The 20,279-nt window shown below is 32.1% G+C and overlaps 1 protein-coding gene across 1 annotated transcript in view; it reads right to left on the bottom strand.

The window, feature by feature from the left end:
* Positions 1-18,302, bottom strand: part of Liprin-gamma (liprin protein kazrin) — a 499,395-nt gene extending 481,093 nt beyond the window's left edge. The window contains exon 1 of the mRNA XM_088232910.1: positions 18,230-18,302. The gene's annotated coding sequence lies outside the window, so the exon portion shown is untranslated. The remainder of the gene's footprint in view (positions 1-18,229) is intronic.
* Positions 18,303-20,279: the final 1,977 nt, after the last annotated feature.

Genomic DNA, 20,279 nt, shown 5'->3' with positions numbered 1-20,279 from the left:
CGACTTTGCATCATTAGCCAAAGCGATCTGCCTTTTAATTTCTTTGTCATAATCACCGGTATTACTGATGTTTGAGATCAAATAGACAAAGTCATCTGCTTTTTTAAGAAGATTTCATATTTAATTTATGTAAACATATTACAACAGAGATAAAGGACATTTTAGACAAAATAACAGGGAAGTCTAGGCATCTACAGGGCTTATGACCTGTCATTGGCTGGTTTACGTCGGCACTTTACACACTGTATAACATTCACCATTCTACCCATATTTAAACATCTACATTCCGTCAATTCTTTCATCTGTTGATGTTTGTGAATAAATTCATCTGGTCCATGAAGAAGTATGAAAATTTAAATTAACAATAACGATAATACTAATTTTCAGGCGTTGCCTAATAGGTGAAATAATTCAATAAGATGAATCTCATCCGCATAAATAAAGGTTTCAGCTCTTTAACTTTACAAACATCAACAGATGAAAGAATCGAAGTAATATAAATGTTCAGAAATGACTAGAATGGTGAATGTTACACAGTGTGTAAAGTGGCCACTTAAACCAGCCAATGACAGGTCATAAGCCCTGTAGATGCCTAAACTTCTATATTATCTTGTCTCAAATGTTTTTCATCTTTGTTGTAATATACTAATATTAACAGCTCCCCAGGGAGTTGAATCCAGTCCTTGTCTACAAAAATTTGGAAAAAACTCAAAATATTGTTTATTATATGTATTTTTTATTTATTCATGTTTTTCCATTATAACCAATGATTAATAATAAAAATGATGTTACCACAGCATGTTTGATAAAGGAAGTTCGTTGGTTCTATCAATCACCACCAGGTTGGTCTTCTAAATATTGGGAATTGACTGTCAACTATATGTGTAGAACTCATAGTTTATGATCGATGACATACACACGTTCCATATAATTTCACCTGAAATACAGTGTAACGACTTCAAGGAGAAACTCAGCGTTTTCGTCAAATTCAGTAAATTATTTTCTGCAAAACACGAGAGCAACATCCTGCAGTATAGTAATGTCGTTCCTACCAGGGAGACACGAAGAGACCACAGGGCGTGGTAACGTTCAGTCAGCCCCAGTGCAGCTAGTTCAACACCACATCGCCGTAACATTCGCGCGATATAATTTAATTCATTATTTATTCGCCATGTAATAAATATACATTAAACAGGGACCGCGTGTCTTTTTTCAATCTCCAACTGGGGTAGGAGCTTCATAAACTCTCAGCAACCTAATCCTACGTATATCACAAGTGAATCGTATAATATTTTGGACACATCGCCAGGAGAGAACCGGACAGCTCAGAAAAGCTCGGTCGCTCACTTACCTAATGGCGCGACTTAATTAAATCTACGCTGGGATCTTCGGTGAATGATGCTCTTTGCTCTGTCCATAACAGGACTACTCGGGGGCAGACCACAAAAATAAATGATCGAGAAGAGCCACCATCCTCAGTCATGATGAAAAAGACGAGAATCAATGTTTTACCGATTAAATTATTTATATAATCATTTTATTGACCTTGTTTGTCTTTGCTACGTAGTTTTATGTTCCCTTTGTTCAGTTTCTTGTAGATTATGTTTCTTCATATAACTGTTACCTTAGGCTTAATCCGTATTTATAATAAATAAATTGCGTAATGTGTGGTTTTTAAAATAGATAGAACAATCCGTTCAAATGTCTAATAAGCCTATGCGCCTTTCGGGGCACCAGGTAAACACACACTTATTGCTTTTGTAAGCTCGCATATTTCATTGGTTTTTGTAAAAAGATTTGATTGGACTACTAATGTTGTTGCGTAAACTTTTCGTGTTAATTGCTTTTTTTGTATGTTATCAAATAAAAGTACGATGTATGTGTTATTTTAATAAAATATATCTTTTATATTTAGGAAAACGCCTGAAAGGTGTAACAGACAAAAGCGAAAAAGATGTTGTATCAATGTATTATCTTTTAAACTGCTGACGTCATGGCCGATAACTTTTTTAATGGTCCCTCGTCAAGCTCGACATACACGCGTTCGGCAAACGCACTTACTTCGTTTGGGGGCGAATGTTTGAAAAGATAAACGAAACATCATTTTTAGTGAAATTGCGATTCGTATTGAACCTCTACGAAGTTCGTGGTAACTTGATTACTCGCCTAACTTCGTTAGGTATCGGGGAGGCCATACTTGATTAGGGTACTCGGTACTCAATGGTGGGTAGTAAGTACGGTCACCCAGAAGAGATACAATATTTAATCAAGTCTTGAGAAGGAATTATATTCAACGATCTAAGGATCCGAGGATTATGTTGAAATATTGTGTTTGTACTTTATTCAATCCATAACAGACTGAGGAATAATTAAATTTTCTATCACAACGTTCGTTGATTAAGACTCTGCTTCAACCTTTTTCTCTCCATTGCTGGATAAAAGCCTCTTCCAAACGTCTCCATTCTTTCATATCACCCGCTTTCATCATCCATGTTTTAAAAGCTATAGAGGCAATGTCATCGACCCATTTCTGTGAGACTAAGACAGACCAATTTTAAAACGATTTATCAACACATAGTCAAGTGAACAAGTGAGTTTTAAAGCGTATATATATATATATTGTAATTTTTTTCATATTATAAAACAATAATAATTTGGTAATCCGCCATGGTCTTATTTTTTTCCTGTTTTAAGTTTTTTTTATTCATTTTGTTCATATTCACGAGTGTTTTGTATTTTGTTTTTTATTATATTTCAATTTTGTTAAAAGCATTCATATGCAACGTCATTGTTGGATAAAAACATATAAATCAGGATTAAAAAATAAAAATTAAAAATTTTACCTCACGTCATGATGCGTCATCTCTATGGAACTATTATATAATTTACTGTTCAATCATCGTAGAATATGAAGCATTAACTCGATTCCCTTGATCTTTCTACTTTATTTTTTATTTCATCAAAAACAAATCGAATCATCAAATTATTTTTCTAAACTTGTAATTTAAAAGCTTCCTATTTAATCTCGATGAACGATAAAATAACCATCCTGAAATATAACCGCTCCATTTTCTGAAACAAAACGCCGACGGCTTTATACATTTATACAATGGACATATTATTTCCAAAGTTTCTCTCGTGATGGAATCGTTAAACACTTCTCAAAATCTCTCAGTGCCTACTTTATCTTTCAAAAATGCCGTTTTTCCTCAACGTTACGGGGGTTGGGTTTAGCGGGGGTTAAACTTGAAGCTGGAAAATCCATTCTTATGCCTTTTTCTCAACTTTACCATAGAAAGAATTGAGAAATATGTTGAATTCAGCGCAAAGTATTCCTGCATTATTTGATTAAATCCGGTGCCTTTATTTCAGAATCTTTTTACTCAATATTTTGTTCATAATTAATAGAATATCATATGAAAAAATTAAGGCCCAGTTGTTTGATCATTAGAAATAGAAAAAAGTTGTTACACAGAAATAAAAAACGAGTTATACTTAAATACACATATTTGGGATAACCGTGACTCATCCCCTCCGCGACGCGTCATCTTCGAGACAGGTATCTTTATTCTAAAATTCAATGTGTATTTGCAAAAACCGTATAAAGTAAACAACAAACTAATTAATTATATAAATATATGACAAACTTGAATGTCATAGTAATAATTTGAAAATATATTATTTTTGTGTCAAATTAGAAATGCTTTTAAACAACCTGGTCTTTTCACTGAAATTAAAGAACGAAATGGAAATATGACTTTTTCATACTTAATTAAGGCCAACTACCAAGACATGATAATATCGGTAGAAAACAAGTTACACGTGTACAAATTAAAATAAGCATAGAAACAAAAATACCAAAAAAGATAATAAATAACTAGATGTAACTAAACTAATATTTTTTGGCGTAAATTGAAACAAGCACTATCTAACAATTTAATTGTAAGGATTATGCATGCGGTTTTTGAAATTTCGTTAAGCTTCCAGGAAGCGTATACTAAAAAGCTACGATCCTCTAAGGCGGATACGAACGGGAGTATCATTTCCAGATTCTCATGATGATATACCTTGAAAACTAACAGCCTTATTATTAAACCAATAATATTTTACAATAGGTATACAAACGTTTGCAGATAAGTACTGAATATCAGTACTTTTCGGCAAACATTTAGGCATACATAAAATGATCAAATCAATTGGCCTTGCACCAAAAATGGATAAGTTTTATTTAAAATGTGCATAACGGTTTGCATAAAAAATATAACAAAAAACAACTTATAGATAAAAACGCAACAAATATCAAATTGAAAATATGAAGACGACATTAAGATACTATTGTTTAAATACAAAAATGGTATAAATAGTTTACGGCCCTGCTGAGCCTAAAAGTCGTGTCCGGTGAATTATAAATTTTACAAGAGCTAACTGTTTTATGCTTTGCCAGACTGATTTTTTTTACTATTTTTCAACAAGAGAATATATCATATTTGAGAAGCAAAAATGAATTCCTGGCTCAGTAAATATGTGAGACTATCGAATATCTTTTACAAAAACAAAAAAAAAACAAAAAGAAACATTTTCTGTTACTACTTTTTGGCTTAGCAAGACAGTATAATATAGAGATGTTTTTTCATGCCCTTCCACTTTCTTTTAAATGAACATACGGAAGAATTGAAGTAATCTGAATGTTCAATTATAGGCACAACGGCGTTACACAGCGTGTAAATTAATAGTTTTAAATAGCTCATGGCATATCATAAGCCTTGTAAGTGCTTAGATTTCTCTTGTGATATTTTTTATTTTATTTTATTTTATTTTATTTATTTAAAGAAAACAACAGCCATTATTACAAAAAAAATATTTACAAATAAACCAAAATTATAGGCCAATTATAGTTTGCTATACACTACTAAGTGAAGGGGTCAACACTGTTCTGGCATCGAGACAACACTATAACGTAGGCAAAAAGGTCCATAACCTTTTGCCAGAATCGTGGAAAAACGGGAGTGTTGTCAAGTTACGGAAGGTGTTGACCTCGCTATTTCATGACATTGGTCGTAGGGAGTCAGAAAAGTTGATGCATGCCACGGATTGGAGAACCTTACTGGATGTCAAAAATAAAATATAAAAAAATAAGGAATAATTTAAAAAATATATATTTATACATACATAAATTGTCTATGTTTTTATAAATGTATGTACGTGTATGCGCATGGGCGTATGTACGTGTGTGTGTATGTACATGTGTATATATGTGTATATTTACATATACATGTGTGTATATATGTGTATGTCTGTATGTATTTGAATCAAAATATGTATCCGAATAAGTTTAATTTTGTTTGTCTGTGTTCTATATTAATTTGTTAAGTATTATAATATATTAAAATGTAATTGCCTAGCTTGGAACGGGGTATGTACCCTTGTTAGCTGGGCAAAGTGAATATGGAATTGTATTTTGATAAAGAGTGTGAATAAATAAAAAAAAAATTTAAAAAAAAATACAATGTCAAAAAAAAGAAGAAAAAAAACGTACCTTTGAAAAGCCACTCCGCATCATTTCGCACGTAAAAAATATATGATCCATACGGAGTAACCCCAGATCAGCTATCCCTCCCTTCTTCTTTCAAACAAGAGAAAATAATTACAATATTAAAGTTTAAAAAAAAAATATTAGGTAGGTACAGTTAGATTAAATTATAATAATTATTTTAAATTAGGGTTTTGGATTTTTTTTAAAGTTGTTTAAAGTGAGGAAATATATATCGATTTCAGTAAAAAAAAATACGTTTATTTATTTTAATCTTTTTATTTGTAACTATTTTACTATAATTTTTTTTTTGTATTCATCTCTAACTATTTCGTTCGATAACGGAAGGAAAGTATTACAGCCAAAAATGTATTTCTGTTAATAAATAATGATATTTGATTTCTGTCACTTTTGTCACCTTTGGATTTCAACTTTTTGCAACAAAATTTGTAATGACATAGCCAAAAATAGAAATGATTCATTTAAAATAAGAATGGAGTCTCTTTGGGATCAAACAGAATAAATTTCAAGAGCTTTCAACGCAAACACGCGCGTGTTTTGAAAATGAATGAACCGTATTTCATACGAAAACTGACTTCTAATACAGGTTGGTTCCAGAATACACGAAAAAATTTTAGGGGTTGCTCGAATAGAAAAAGGTTACGCACTCAATATTAAATTACAGGGAGAGAAAAAAATATTTTGCAAAATTAAACATTTTTGTGTTACAAACAAATTCAACTCTACCATTGCAGCGGATAACGGGAGATGGGAGAACTGTCTAACTAATTAAAATGAAAAGTAAGAGCTTACTCTAACTAAATTCACACTGGGATTTAATGTGGTTATCGTAGGCAGTACGTATTTTCATATCGTTATTAATGGTCCATGGGTCCACAAAAATATTATATTACGAATGGTAAAAGTTATAAATGTGTTTTGTCACTAATACCTATTAACCTAACAAGGTCATATTTCATTTGTTTCATTATGTAAATGTTTTTTTCAATTTATTTATTTATTTCAAACATAAACTAAATATTGCGCGACCAGTAATCTTTTATAACTGATATACGAGTTGTAAATTAAGCCCTTTTTTCTTCTGAAATATTAAAAAATATATTAAATACGGGCGTAATATTTTATGAATCTTTAAAAAAACAATAATAAATACATAAACCCCCAAGGCCGGCATACTCCTCTCTTTTCCATATCCGCTCCTAAGTGGAGTATGTGGACATCACCAGGATCTCAATCACATGCTCAGGATTTTAGGGATCACAATGAACAATAATGAACACGCTTAAGTTATCGCAGTCATAAGTCAACGTGTGTGTAATCTCTAAGTCAACGCTCATGTCGATTTGTTTTTTGTTTTTCTCGTATACAGTTCATTGGCAAAAAGTCATGAGTAATTAAGTAACGAGTATCTAATACTAAAAAGTGAAAATTAAATTACATTTACTATAGCGACTGCTTTTCTTGACATTTGGCTTGCCAACCGCCGGCTAAATGCAATGAATAGCATGATAAATAATAGATAAATAAAAATAGCAGTTTCGGAATATTTTCCATATTTACACCGGTGAAATTCAAATATGTGATTGCGCAGCAGGATTATACGTCGCAAAACGTAAATATTTTGACATTTAATATTAGGTGTTCACAGATGTTTCATTGTGATCGCAAATACGATAAACAACCATGGTGAGAAATTGTTATCACGGCGCTTATTAGCACGTTGATAGTTATTTGTGATTGAGCTACAAACGCCTCCGGGAGACTCTATCGCCAGCCAGAACTCTCGCCTCCTTCCACGTCAATCCCGCGTTCCTTAGTTCCGCCGAAATAAGCCGAAAGATCGTCATCGACGGCCTTCCAGAACGGCGGGAGCCGGCAGGTGTAAAGAAAATATACTCTTATCTTAACATTATTTTAGGTTTTTCTTTATAAAAACTTCAACACAGGTAGATAAATTTTTAGAGGGGGGTATGTGGAAGTTTAGACATATACAACAGGTCTGTCAATGGCTGGTTAAAGCCACTTTACTCGCTGTGTCTCAATTATTAATTCATCTGTGTTTGAACAATAATTATTTTTCATTTTTTTCATTACGTTTATATCGATTTTCGTTAATTAAAAGGGATGAAACCTTCATTGATCAACTCAAATCTTTATACATCAATCTCGATAAAATCTTTAAGGGTCCAGGGAATCCAGGACATGTCTGAATAGATTTACATCTACTTACAATATTTTACTGTGAAACAATTGTACTGCTCATAAGTAAGGAGTAGACTTGAATACAACTCTTCGGTGTGGTCTCCCTACTATGAAATTCATTCACACGCTATCGAAAGGGTACAAAATAAATTCTTGCGTTTTATAAATTATAAATTAAAAATACCTGTAGAATCCTTAAATTATGATTTCCTTAGAAATGAAATGAGATTACTTGAATTATCTGATCGCAGAGTTATAGCTGATTTGTTATTCTTATTTAAAATAATGAAATCGATAACTGACAGCCCTGCTCAGATTGAACTAATTTAAATTCGAATACCTGGTTGGTGCACTAGAAGTAAGGATTTTTTGCAACGATTTACGGACCAACTTCGAAATGCACTCACTTATACCTGGGATATATAGGTATGGAAATGAATTAAAACAAATATTCGATATTTTCAATTCAAATTCTGTTCATGAATTAAAACGAATTCTCACTCGTTATTTATTAGAAAAATAATGGATGTATTTTAAAATATAATATTAATTTAACTTTGTTTCCTGGAATACGTGATTTTTTATTTCTTTATTTAACAAGTTAGACATAATTTAAATTTTACATTGGTGGATTTATTGCCAAATGGCAACTTCTTCGAACCAACTGATGATGATGATTTCACTAAATAAATGTATTATTGAGTTAATTTAAGTTTTTTTATTTATTTCATTGCTCAAAAAACTTATATATTTTTAAACACTAATGTTGTATTATTTTTTAAATTATAGTTATCTAGGTGTTCTCAACTTTACTGTGTTATATTTATATTTAGAACATAAGATTTTCTCATGGTTATTGTTATATTTTATTTAGAAATGTTATGTTTCTTTTTGACTTTTTGTTTTTTGTAATATATCTTCACTAATTTTTTTAGTTATAATTATTCTATTATTTCATACTATGTAATACATGTTTATTGTGCACTGCTGTGATTATTTCTGTAAATTATTATTTTTTGTAAAGTGTTCTTTGAACCGTTGATGTATAAATAAATAAATATTATTTAGTTTCTTCTGAATCGAAAGATTTAGGTAGTTGTTCAATCTCATGGCAATGCCAGTAGGAAAAGCAATGTCTTTGGTTACGCCACATGTGCACACATTGATATAATTTTTATATATATCACATTTGCTAGGATGAGGCGTTCAGATTTGTTTACTACCTACGGGACCCTGGTTAAGATGTTGCATTTGCCTACCATGGGTACTTTTATTGGTCCGGCGCCAGAACAACAACTGAACTGACCGTGTGTGGGTGATTTCTTACATTCTCACCGCAATCGCAAAAAATATGTTTTGCCATCAATAAGTATTAAATCTACTGTGTGTGTAATTCGTCAAGTGCCCCTCATTCCTGACATCAAGATCGAATCTGATTCTAACTGCCGCGACAGTAGTACCAGCAATAAATAGGAATTGCAATCATTGTATTTAGGGTTCTGTAGCAAAGTGAACAAAGGATAACGCATCCCACGAATCAGCAATTTTCGAGCGTGCATCTGCTAACGGGCAAGTGGCGCGATCAGTTTTTACTCAACCGTACCTTTCGGATATAGACATCTTTCATGTTACTGAAAGAAAGTTCAGAGAGGATAGCCTCTTTTTTTTCTTTACCGTTTTTTCACATTTAAATTATATTGTTTATTTTTTTCGTGTTGTGTACGCCTTGAATAGATCTTTTGTGTACACAAACGAATTGAATAATAAATTGAAAATTGAAATTTCATTTTTACTACAGAACAAACGTCGTATCCATTATATCGTCATCATAATTTTCCTATCTGTACCTGGTGATGCATAGGGCACTGTATTGGTACTCTAATTGCAGCGTATCGTGACTATTTTTGTTACATAGAATGTAAGTTAATCAGTCTTACGCTTCAGGTGCCAGTCCAGAAAGCATGAAGTGTCGCAGTGCAGAACCACCTTTTAAATCAATATTTCATATGTATCTGGAAGGGATCAAACCTAGGACATCAACCATGGTAGGCGAACGTGCTAATTTCTCACAACGAGGCGGACTCCACTCTATTTCTTTTTATATTTACCTGAGAGTAGCCATCGAATCAAAAGCACTCGTTCAGGGTTCTGGTTCTTTTTCACACTTAGAACTTTATACTTCATCAGCCCGGACACAGAAATTTAATACATTCTAACATATTAGATAATATTGTTAAAAAAATCAAGAGTTTGTAAACTCATCAGTATATAAATAATGTCATTTAGTGGTTAAACTTTATTAATTTTATACTTATTTCGCAATTTAAGACTTATATTGTTGATTGCGAAAGTTACTCGATTAGTTTTCATTCGTTTACATAAATTTAAGGATTTTATTCAGAAAGCTTTATAATTTAAAGTGAGTCCCAAGTGTCGCCTTCCAGAATACTTAATGTTGTATAAATTTTAGTCTAAAATAAAACAAACTTCTTTATGAAGGTTTCTTTCTTTTTTATTTTATGAGACCTGCCTAGTGAATTAAGTTTAGCCGTACGGGAGAACGTGGTCCATATAACACGAAAGTCGTTTGATATAAATTGATTAAGCCAAGTTCTTTATTGTATTTTTGGGCGGCCTTATGTTGCTCTCGTTATTTAGTACAAGAACGCCGAAATGGAATCCATTATCTTTACGACTCGTAAAAGCTATACAGATCTGTAGAAAAGGTCGCGAATCTTGCAATATATCGTATTCGCGAATACCAAATCTCACATCCATATTTTTTATTTGAAAACCCCTTCAATAATTAACTTTCATTGAGTTTGCATGACTGATGCAACGGCTAGCAAATTATATAGATATCTATCATACAGGATTACAATTATTTAAAAATAGTGTATTGAAAACTTTTGAATAAAACTCCCGTTAGTCCCTTTTTCTCTTCAAATCACTCAAATTACATATATTAATATTATTATTATAAATCAAATTTCTCTTTTGAAATTTGTATTACTACTAAAATCGCGTTAATGAAATTTTATCGACTACTCTTGGTTTAAAATCTTCTCCTTATATTGCTTTTTCAAATTTTAAAGATTACTTGCTATACTTGTTATTACTTCTTTATTTTTTTTCTCTGCTGCATTGGCATGTTTTTATACTTTTAAACTACTTTTAATTACTTATATTATATATGTAAATAAAATCAATATATTGCTGCTCTTACTATAATGTGTCATTAATTTTGAAGATGTTTTTTAAATTGACCTAAATTTATTGTCTTATATTGCACTTAAAGATTCTTCTCATCGTTTCTTTGAATCCCTTAAAATAAATATGTGTATATTTATGTTTTTCCTTTTTTATAAAAAATGTTATAACTATTTTATTTTATTTTTACATCTGAGCATGTTTTTCATTCTTTATTTCAATTCTTAATTTTTAATTACTCTTACGAATTTTCTTCATCTTTAATATTATTTCCATTTGTAAATACTCACTACAAACTTTAAAATATATTTTTTTCACTTGAATTTTAATTTTTAAACAACTTTCATTTATGTTTTTCTTTTTCCTTCTCTTTTTTATACTTTCATAATTAACCTTACATATAATTGCTTTATAATATGGAAACTTCACTGGTCCATTAGAATTAAGTCTAATTGTGTAAAATATTAAACTTTGTAACTGTACTGTATGTTTCCTGAATAAAAGAAAATAAAATAAAAAAAATAGCAAAAATATACGGATTTTATTAAAAATGTAGCTTATTTTAAAGTACAGTCTATATTCTCTACTTTCCATAACTTCTTTCACAAATACAAGAGTTACTAGATACTCCACCCTGATGCTGCAGAAACAATGAAAAATGAATACAACCTTCGGTCAAAGACGATTGGCCAACTACTCGGTTAAAGTATACAATCTCCTTCCATTATCCATAAGGACTATTACTAAGTACTCACAACATGAAATTACTAGTAAGATATGGATAGCGGAGGTGGGTTGCGCACGGATCGATAAGTGGATCAAGCCAAATGGGTAAACATTTGTGTACTGTTTATAAAATTTGGTCTACAGGTCTGTATAAATTGGTTACGTTTTATATGACTATTTTAGTTTATATTGCTTATTATGTTCATGATAATTAGGTTAATTAGATTAATTACGTTTTTATTTTATTATTATGTTAACTTTGTTAAATAACTCATTTAAGGCGTGTTTCACTCATTGTAAAATGTTTCCCTCGGCACGAGACACCCCAGTGAGGGAACAGTATTCTGTATAAAAAAAAGAATACAAACATTCTGTAAATAAATAAATAAAGTATAAATAAATAAATACTAGCACTTTGTACCAAGGACTCGTGAAATACAGTTTGACGATATGCAATTCGTTCATAGTTATCGGAAAAAGTTTTAATTATGCACGAAAAGAAAAATTACGATCCAGAATTCTAAAATAAAATAATTATCATAACCTGTGTACTTTTTTCTCTGTCCAGAAGGATGAAGATTACACTTTTGTGAATGAAATATAACCAAAACACTGGAAAATGTTTTCGACTCGATGGCTGCGGTAAAAGTTCTGAATAAGGAAATTGAGTTGAGATATGTCCGCCTGGTTGTGTAGTGGTTGGCGGGTTCGTCTATCATTCTTGTAGTTCTGGATTCGATTCTTGGCAGGATGGACGTGAAATATTGATTTAAACGGTTGTTTATTTGCAATATTTAATTGTTTCTGGACTAAAATCTGAAGTGCAGAAAGGTTTACCTTACCTTCCTGTCACATATGATCGTACGGTGCATTTGATTTTAAATGCAGTGTCTAATGCACCAGTAGATGTAGAAAGGAGAATAATGATGATGGGAAAAAGATTCATATGAAATATTTTTTTAAATCACATAAGCTGGCTAAGCATGCAAAAAAAAATTGGAAGATACTTCAATAAAGGTGCAGAACCTTTTTAATGACAACCTTTTATTGGCTAGTTGAAATGATTACTTAATCAATTTACTCACTGCTTAACATTTATTCTGCCTTTGTTGGAACATCTTTATTTATTAAATTCTTCCGTTTGTACGTTTGAAAAATAAAATATCCTTGTCCGGGTGGATAAAGAATACAACTATTAGTCTGAAATAAAACTAGAACCCTGGACCAGTGTTGTCGAATCGATGGTTTACTCAAGAAGATTAAAATCCTATAAATGGAAATCGAATGGAAATGAGTTGGGAAATTCGCCTGTTTTGGATGAAACAAACAGCACTTCATACAAAATATATCGCGCAGCGCCGCTGCAGTGCAGCGACGCTACAGTGTTGTTTGATCTTCATCATGACACCCCTAACTACACCCGATAGTGTATACGGCACTACATCAGAAAACCAAATATGGCGTATCTCAATCACCTTAACTTCTTTGCAACACAAATAGCGGTGCAATGAGAAAGTTCTGTGTATTTTTTTTGTAAATGGACTATTTAACTAAGCCAAGAAAAACAAAACAACAGCAAAAAAACTACAACATTATTGTATCGTATTATCAGCGCTACGATTTTTTAAAGTTTTGTATTTTTGAAATTACTTCGCGTATGACGTCTCAAATTTTTCCCCCTTCTTCTTGATGAGTTCTGCGAATTGGTCTACAACAACGCTCCGATCATTGGTTGATTCAGAAAAGCTAGTGACGTCATGCAAAGTAGTTCTTATTATTTTAATACATTTTCAAGAAACTTCGCCTTACAATTCAATGTTTTAATTTTTACCACCCATACCAATATATTTTTTAGATCCAATTTCCCATGGGACCGAATTTGTTCATTGAAACTCCAATGTAGTATCCTATACACCACCGTGTGCGGATGGGCAATGATGATAATACAAAATATTGTATGTAGAGTACGTAAGTAGTTTCTATTCAGGAGGCAGGATAGTCACGTTACGTGGTCCTCTGTATTGTCAATTATTTAAATCGCCGAGTCAATTAAATAAAGTGGTTGTTAAGACGACACATGAGTCCGGAATGCGCGACACAGTTTTACACGTCAGATCTACAATGTAATTTTTTACTTCAAATTTTACTATTAAAATAAAATAAACGTTTTTTATATAAATAACGATATTGAATTTTGAACGTATTATGAAGAGACAATCATATACAGAACATCATTATTTATTTTTTAATTGATTAGTAAAATTATTTAGATTACCACCAAAATAATTCAGATCCTGATTTCCGTTAGCAAGTTTGATCATTCTGGGTAGAGATGCCTGGAAACTATAATTAGTCTTATGGTGACCGAGGAACAGAATTTCATTACTTTTGAGTCTAAGCGAAGGAACATTAACAGGTATTTGTTGAAGAAGAGTCGGGTCATCGAATAAACGATTCAATATTTTCGTTTTGAAAGACTCGATCGATTAAGAAAAAGTTCCATGTCGGTTTAGTAATGGTTGTCTTTGTGATTCTTAATTTGGAAGCGATTGTTCTAATAAATTTATGCTGAACTAACCCGATGCGATTTATATGAATAACATTTAAAGAAGAAGACCATAATTACAAAGATGTATTCAAGAATCAGATGAACCAACGAGCTGTGAAGTGTTTTCAAGATAAAGATATTATCAACATTGGATGTAGCTCAATTAATGAAGCGAATGAATTTAAGAGATTTGTTGATGAATTAGTCAATGTGTTCGTGAAAGTTAAGTTTGTTGTCTTGAATCACTCCGAGATCTCTAACTAAAGTTACGACGGAAACGATTTGGTTATTAAGTTTATAATCAAATACAATATTTCTTTTAGTTCTATGGCAAGAAATAATTTCGCATTCGTTGATATTTATTTTGAGGTTATTGATTTTGCATCAGTCACGAAAATAATCAATATCATCTTAAAGCAACAAAATCCCTAATGTTTTTAATAATGTTAATTTTATTGTCATCAGCAAAAACCCTTTTGTAGCAAAGAACGCATTGACAATATCATCAATATATCGATTTTAAAAAGGGGGTCCAGTTGAGCACACTGCGGTACACCTGAAGTAACCATAAATGAAATTACTAATAATTATAGTAATATTATATTATTACACTTCGCCTGTTTATTTACGAGAGTTCTTCCAACCTCTATCGCAACATGGACTATCTCTTCGTTCTAGTAACGAGAGAACCTTTTTAATACCCATTCGCCGCTCTAATCTTGCCTCCTTTTTTACAGTCGTCGCAGTTCAATTGTGGAATAATTAACCATAATCTAAATCTAAAATCTAAATACGTTAGAGACAATCCTTCTTTATTTACATTTAAAACAAGATTAAAATGTCTTGATCTAAATGTTTGATTTGTTCCTTTCTCTTTCTTCTCTCCTTCCCATACCTTCTCCTCTCTTCATAGTGTAGTGTAATTTTTAAGTTAATTTTTGTATCAAATTTTGTATAAAATTATAAGATTCTTTATAGTTAATTACCTAGAATATGTCCACGTACTTACAATTTTCTTAAACTGAACGGTTTGGGTAGGTAGGAATAAATTGTTTTAAGACAATATACCCGCCCTTGTATGTATATAAAGTGTTAAATAAATAAATAAAAAAAATATCAATCATGACACTTTGTTTTTTATGTAACAGGTAGGATAAAAACGGGTCTCTAATACCAAGAGCAAAAAATTTAGAATGTAGAATTTTAGATCGACTTTGTCAAAGACTTTGAAGAAGTCCGTAAACAGAATTGGTAATTGTTTTCAAAAGCTCTAAAAATTATATTAAAATTAAAAACGGGACAGCAGATGTTTCCTCGGTGTAATGTAACAGATAATATATTATGTACTATAGAAACATTTTGATAGCAAATGGGAGATAATTCCACGCTCCAGCCGTATGGGTTCTATAAAAGCCAGAGAAGAAGAAGGAAACGGGGAAAGAAATGAAGAGGGTGGTTTGAGAATATGACTGAAGGAACTGTACTGATAATTGTTGAAATTTTTCACGGGGGTGAACAGGATAATTTACTCAGCTCTATTTACATGTTTGTTTATCTACCTGGTAAATCCTTCGTCTATATTTAGATATCTGTCTGAATAAGTCAAATATTATGCTACCTTTGACATCAAATTATTATTTTGGAGTTACAGTATTCTAGCTCCTGAAAACATAATATTATGTAATATTGATTCCATGTAACAGATACACAATATGTACTACGTGGATCTAGCATAACTAGACGTGGGATAACAATTGACCTCAAACTTTGACACGTTAGTAATTTCACAATACACACAAGTTATGCAATACTAATATTTAAACCAATACAATCTGTTGGGTTATGCAGTGAGCCAAATAATAATAAAATGTATTTGTATATTTTTCTTTTAATTACTACTACTACTACTACCGTCACATGTTTGTCACCACGCAGAAAGTTCTAGGTTTGATTCCCCGAAAGGTAAATATGACTTTTGGGTCCTGGAATGGCATTTAAATGCGCTGAAATTAGGGATCCAATGCAGTGCCCTATTATCCATTAGGTGCGAGTAAGGGTAAAAAATAAAGACATAAATAACTATTTTTAATTTTTCGGTCCATTTTGAAATAAGAAGATATCAATTACATTGGTTATCATAAATATTTATTATTTTTATATTAATTAATATTTTCCCTGTAAAGTCAAACTATACCTTAAACATAATTACCCCTTCTCCTACAACACCATAAAAATAATTACCACCTCCTTTATCCTTATCGATACCCACTGTTCACTGTTTTTTTTACGTATGTATATTTAGTTATTATATAACCCTGAAGAGAGCAACGAGAGTTGCCGAAACAAGTCGGTTGTGACAGTAAATAAGTGGTTCATAAAACAAAGTAATTTTATTTATAAATTTTAAATATAACAATGAACTGCAAATTTACTGCTACAAACATCCAAAATATCATGAATAATTGATAATTTTTGGGTCATTAATCACAAAAATATAATACCTAATAAATATTTGTCCATATGTATTACCATCAGCATTCCCCTTTTCGCACCCAGTGGTGCATAAGACACCGCACTAATAAGCCAAATGCAGCGTAGTTAGATCATATATTTCATGAAGGTAGGGTGATCCAGGAACAATAAAATATTTCATTAAAAAAAAACATTTAAATCAATATTTCACAACCATCCTGCCTGCAATTGAATCAAGAATCTCATGAGCGATAGGCGAACGCGTCAACCACTACACAATGAGGTGGATTTATCTCCTGATAATTTCCTAATTCAAGACTTTTACTTGAGAGCAGCCATCAAGTCTAAAACACTCGTCCTGGGTTCCGGTTCTATTTCACACACAGAACAACTGTATTTTTCATCCGTACGGACACGGAGATAAAGGTAAGTGAGTAATATTTTAGTATTATATGCTTAACTCTAGTCTACCTATGTTAACTATGGTTTTACGATAATTCATCGAAAAATGTTGTCACGGGTTATGTAGGTACATATAAAAATCATTAGGTTCATTTATCACAGAAACATAATTCCTTATATATATATAATTTTTTTTTAAATGATGATATTATTGTAAAATAATTCGAAACATAATATTAATGGTAGTAGTTTTTTTTAACCACACACCGACTTTTTATGCCTACCGGTTTTGAGACGTGCCCGTCTCTTCGTCAGGACACTCAGTACACCAACATGCAAATACTAAAATACACTTTCACTTTTACCGTTTATGTTGGTGTAGTGAGTGTCCTAACGAAGAGACGGGTTAGTCTCGAAACCGGTGGACATAAAAAGTCGGTTAGTGGTTAGATACAAATATTTACTAGCATCAATCAAAATGTTTGACCTCAAAGTTAATGCTTTGAACATAAATAAAAAAGAAATAATCCTGTCTGCATAAGATGTTAAAAATTTGCGGTGGTGCAGTAGGCGGCATGCAGGTTTTCACAGTTTTATAAATTTCACAAATCTAGAATATTTAATTGGATATATATATATATAACAATGATGATTATGCCACTCACCCTTTATGACAAGCCTTCAGATTTCATCAGACACATGTTGACGCATCGATACATATTTTTTGGAATAATTGTTGTTTTACTTCAATGAATTTTCTATTTTACGCGAAGTTCATTTTTCATTATTATTAAACCCTAAAATTAAAATCTCGCATAATTAATTGTAGATGTATAATATATACATCTACCTAGTAAATGGATTCTAATCTTCACTCAACATTTCATATTTAATATTCCGTGAACGCAAAAGGACGTTATACATTTCAAATTAATGCGTAGTCAGTAGTCAAACAACATCATTATAATGTGGGTTTATGTATGCATCTATTATCACATAATTTAAACCAAGAACTATACCAAATTTTCAATTTACATAAAATATTTTAATTTCAGTTGAATTTTCACATTTGCGACACCACTCGAAAACAGGGTACACTTTCGTGTGGCAACACTGACCATAGAACACAGGAGAAACATCACAACTTGGAGCGAACTCGGAACGAAAAGCGACGCGACCTCACCCCGCGCGCGGCATTCACAAACTGAGGGGGAGTAATTCTCCACGGAGGAAATCTCCCCTAGTTTGATATTCAATCCCAAAACAATCGCATTCAACTTACACTAAATCGAAACCCCAGGGTAGAAAGGGCAAACACGTTTCAGGAAACGTATAAACGTAATTATGAAGTTTTTTACAACAACACTAAATCTGTTTTTAAATGTCACGTCGCTCTATCTGGGACAGAAGAGAACGAAAGGAAAACAAATTTCTTGCGGAGTAAAAAAGGGAAATTCAACACGTGACTGTTTGGATCATTTTCTTCAGTTGTAAAACGATTTTTTCATTAAGTTCATTGCTTTCATTGTGGCTTAGTGACGTGGGGATCAGTAGAAGCAGGGGGAAAACTGCGCAAACGCAAGACGCTTTCTTGAAAGGACACGGTTAACAAAGACTGAACTGGGGTTTTAGAGGCTACAATAACAAAACATATGAGCATCAAACGCATTATATTGGCCATTTGTGTCTTTTGTAATGAGCTCTCATTACCCAATTCACAAACTATTGCATTGGATCAAGACGAAATTGCATTCAGGCCTGCACGGGTAGGAAAGATGGCTGCCTCCTGAAGCTATGCAATAATATGTATTTTGTGGGAAATGTTTTAGGATGCTTTGATAATATAACGTATTTTGGAAACTTTATTTTAATTTGTTATGTTAAGAGGCTTGAAATAAAAAAAAACAACAATAACAAATAATGAGACAGTTTTCAAAAGATGCAAAACTTTTTTTAGAGAGATAAAAGCATCACATTTACACAATTCGCACCCCCAGAAAGACACTATTGTAAGTCTAAATTTGGTTAGTTTGAGTTACGAATGCAGTTTAACCATTTTATTTTTCTTTCTTAGAAGAAAAGAACTCAGTATCTCTACGCTTTTTTTAGCAAGATATACCTACCACAAATATTAATTTTCTTTTAGGTTAATTCAGTAAAATATCGAGAAGAACCGGTTATTATGATGCTACAGTGATATTTTCATATTTTAATAGTCAAATAAGAAAATACCACAAATGGAATGGGCATTTTTGCTCTCCGAAAAAATGACCGATTTAGATCTACGACTGTGTACTTCTGGGGGTGCTGATTATTTATTAACTTAATACGCATTGGATGGGATGGGATTTTTTTTTAGGTAAAAAAAAAAATTACCCTCCCTATCTTTTCTCTCACCGATGGAGGTTAGAAATCTTCGCAGCCATTCTACTTTGTTGGCAGCTGCCCTGAACAAGGAATCAGTCACGCAAGTTTTTTAGCCAAGAGATGCGCCTTCTATCCAATCCTTCCCTGTAAAATGACTTGTAAAATGTTATACTTTTCGCCTCTCATTACATGCCCAAAGTACTCAAATGTTCTTTTCTTCATGGTCTTCAGTGCCTCTTTATCTTTTTTCGTCCATCGGATAACGTCATCGTTTCTGACTCTGTTCACCCAGGAGATTTTTAATATCCTCCAGTAGCACTACATTTTAAAGACTTCCTATCTTTTTGAAGTGGCTTGGGTGAACGTCCACGTTTCGAGGCCGTAAAAAAATACTGAGAAGACGTAACATCGTGCAATGCGCATTCGAATGTCAAAATTAAAGTTTTTACTGCAAAGGAGGTCACGCTTCTTGAAAAAGCAGTCTCGCGCCATCTGACTTTGATCTCTTGTGAGTGATCTATTTATCATTCAGCCAGCATCCAAAATATTTATATTGATGGACTTGCTCAATAACTTGCGCTTCAATTTCTAAAGCCATTGGGAAACCTTTCTCATGATTTATTCTAATATTTCAATTTTGGACCTATTTTCTGTCAACCTTAAATAACCGTGTTCAAAAATGGGAAACATATTGATTTACAGGTAGGTTAGAACTAATAATTTGGAGTACGCGACACTACGACGGGACCGCGGCCGTTTGTTTTGCGTATTTCCGGAACCTTTTTATAGAAAAAAAAATAA

The sequence above is a fragment of the Micrasema longulum genome, unplaced genomic scaffold, assembly GCF_059751315.1.
Source record: "Micrasema longulum isolate JH-2025_06_02 unplaced genomic scaffold, ASM5975131v1 h1tg001038l, whole genome shotgun sequence".
Taxonomy (NCBI): domain Eukaryota; kingdom Metazoa; phylum Arthropoda; class Insecta; order Trichoptera; family Brachycentridae; genus Micrasema; species Micrasema longulum.
Note: the sequence above shows the minus strand (reverse complement) of the source record. Positions and strands in the feature narration are given on the sequence as shown.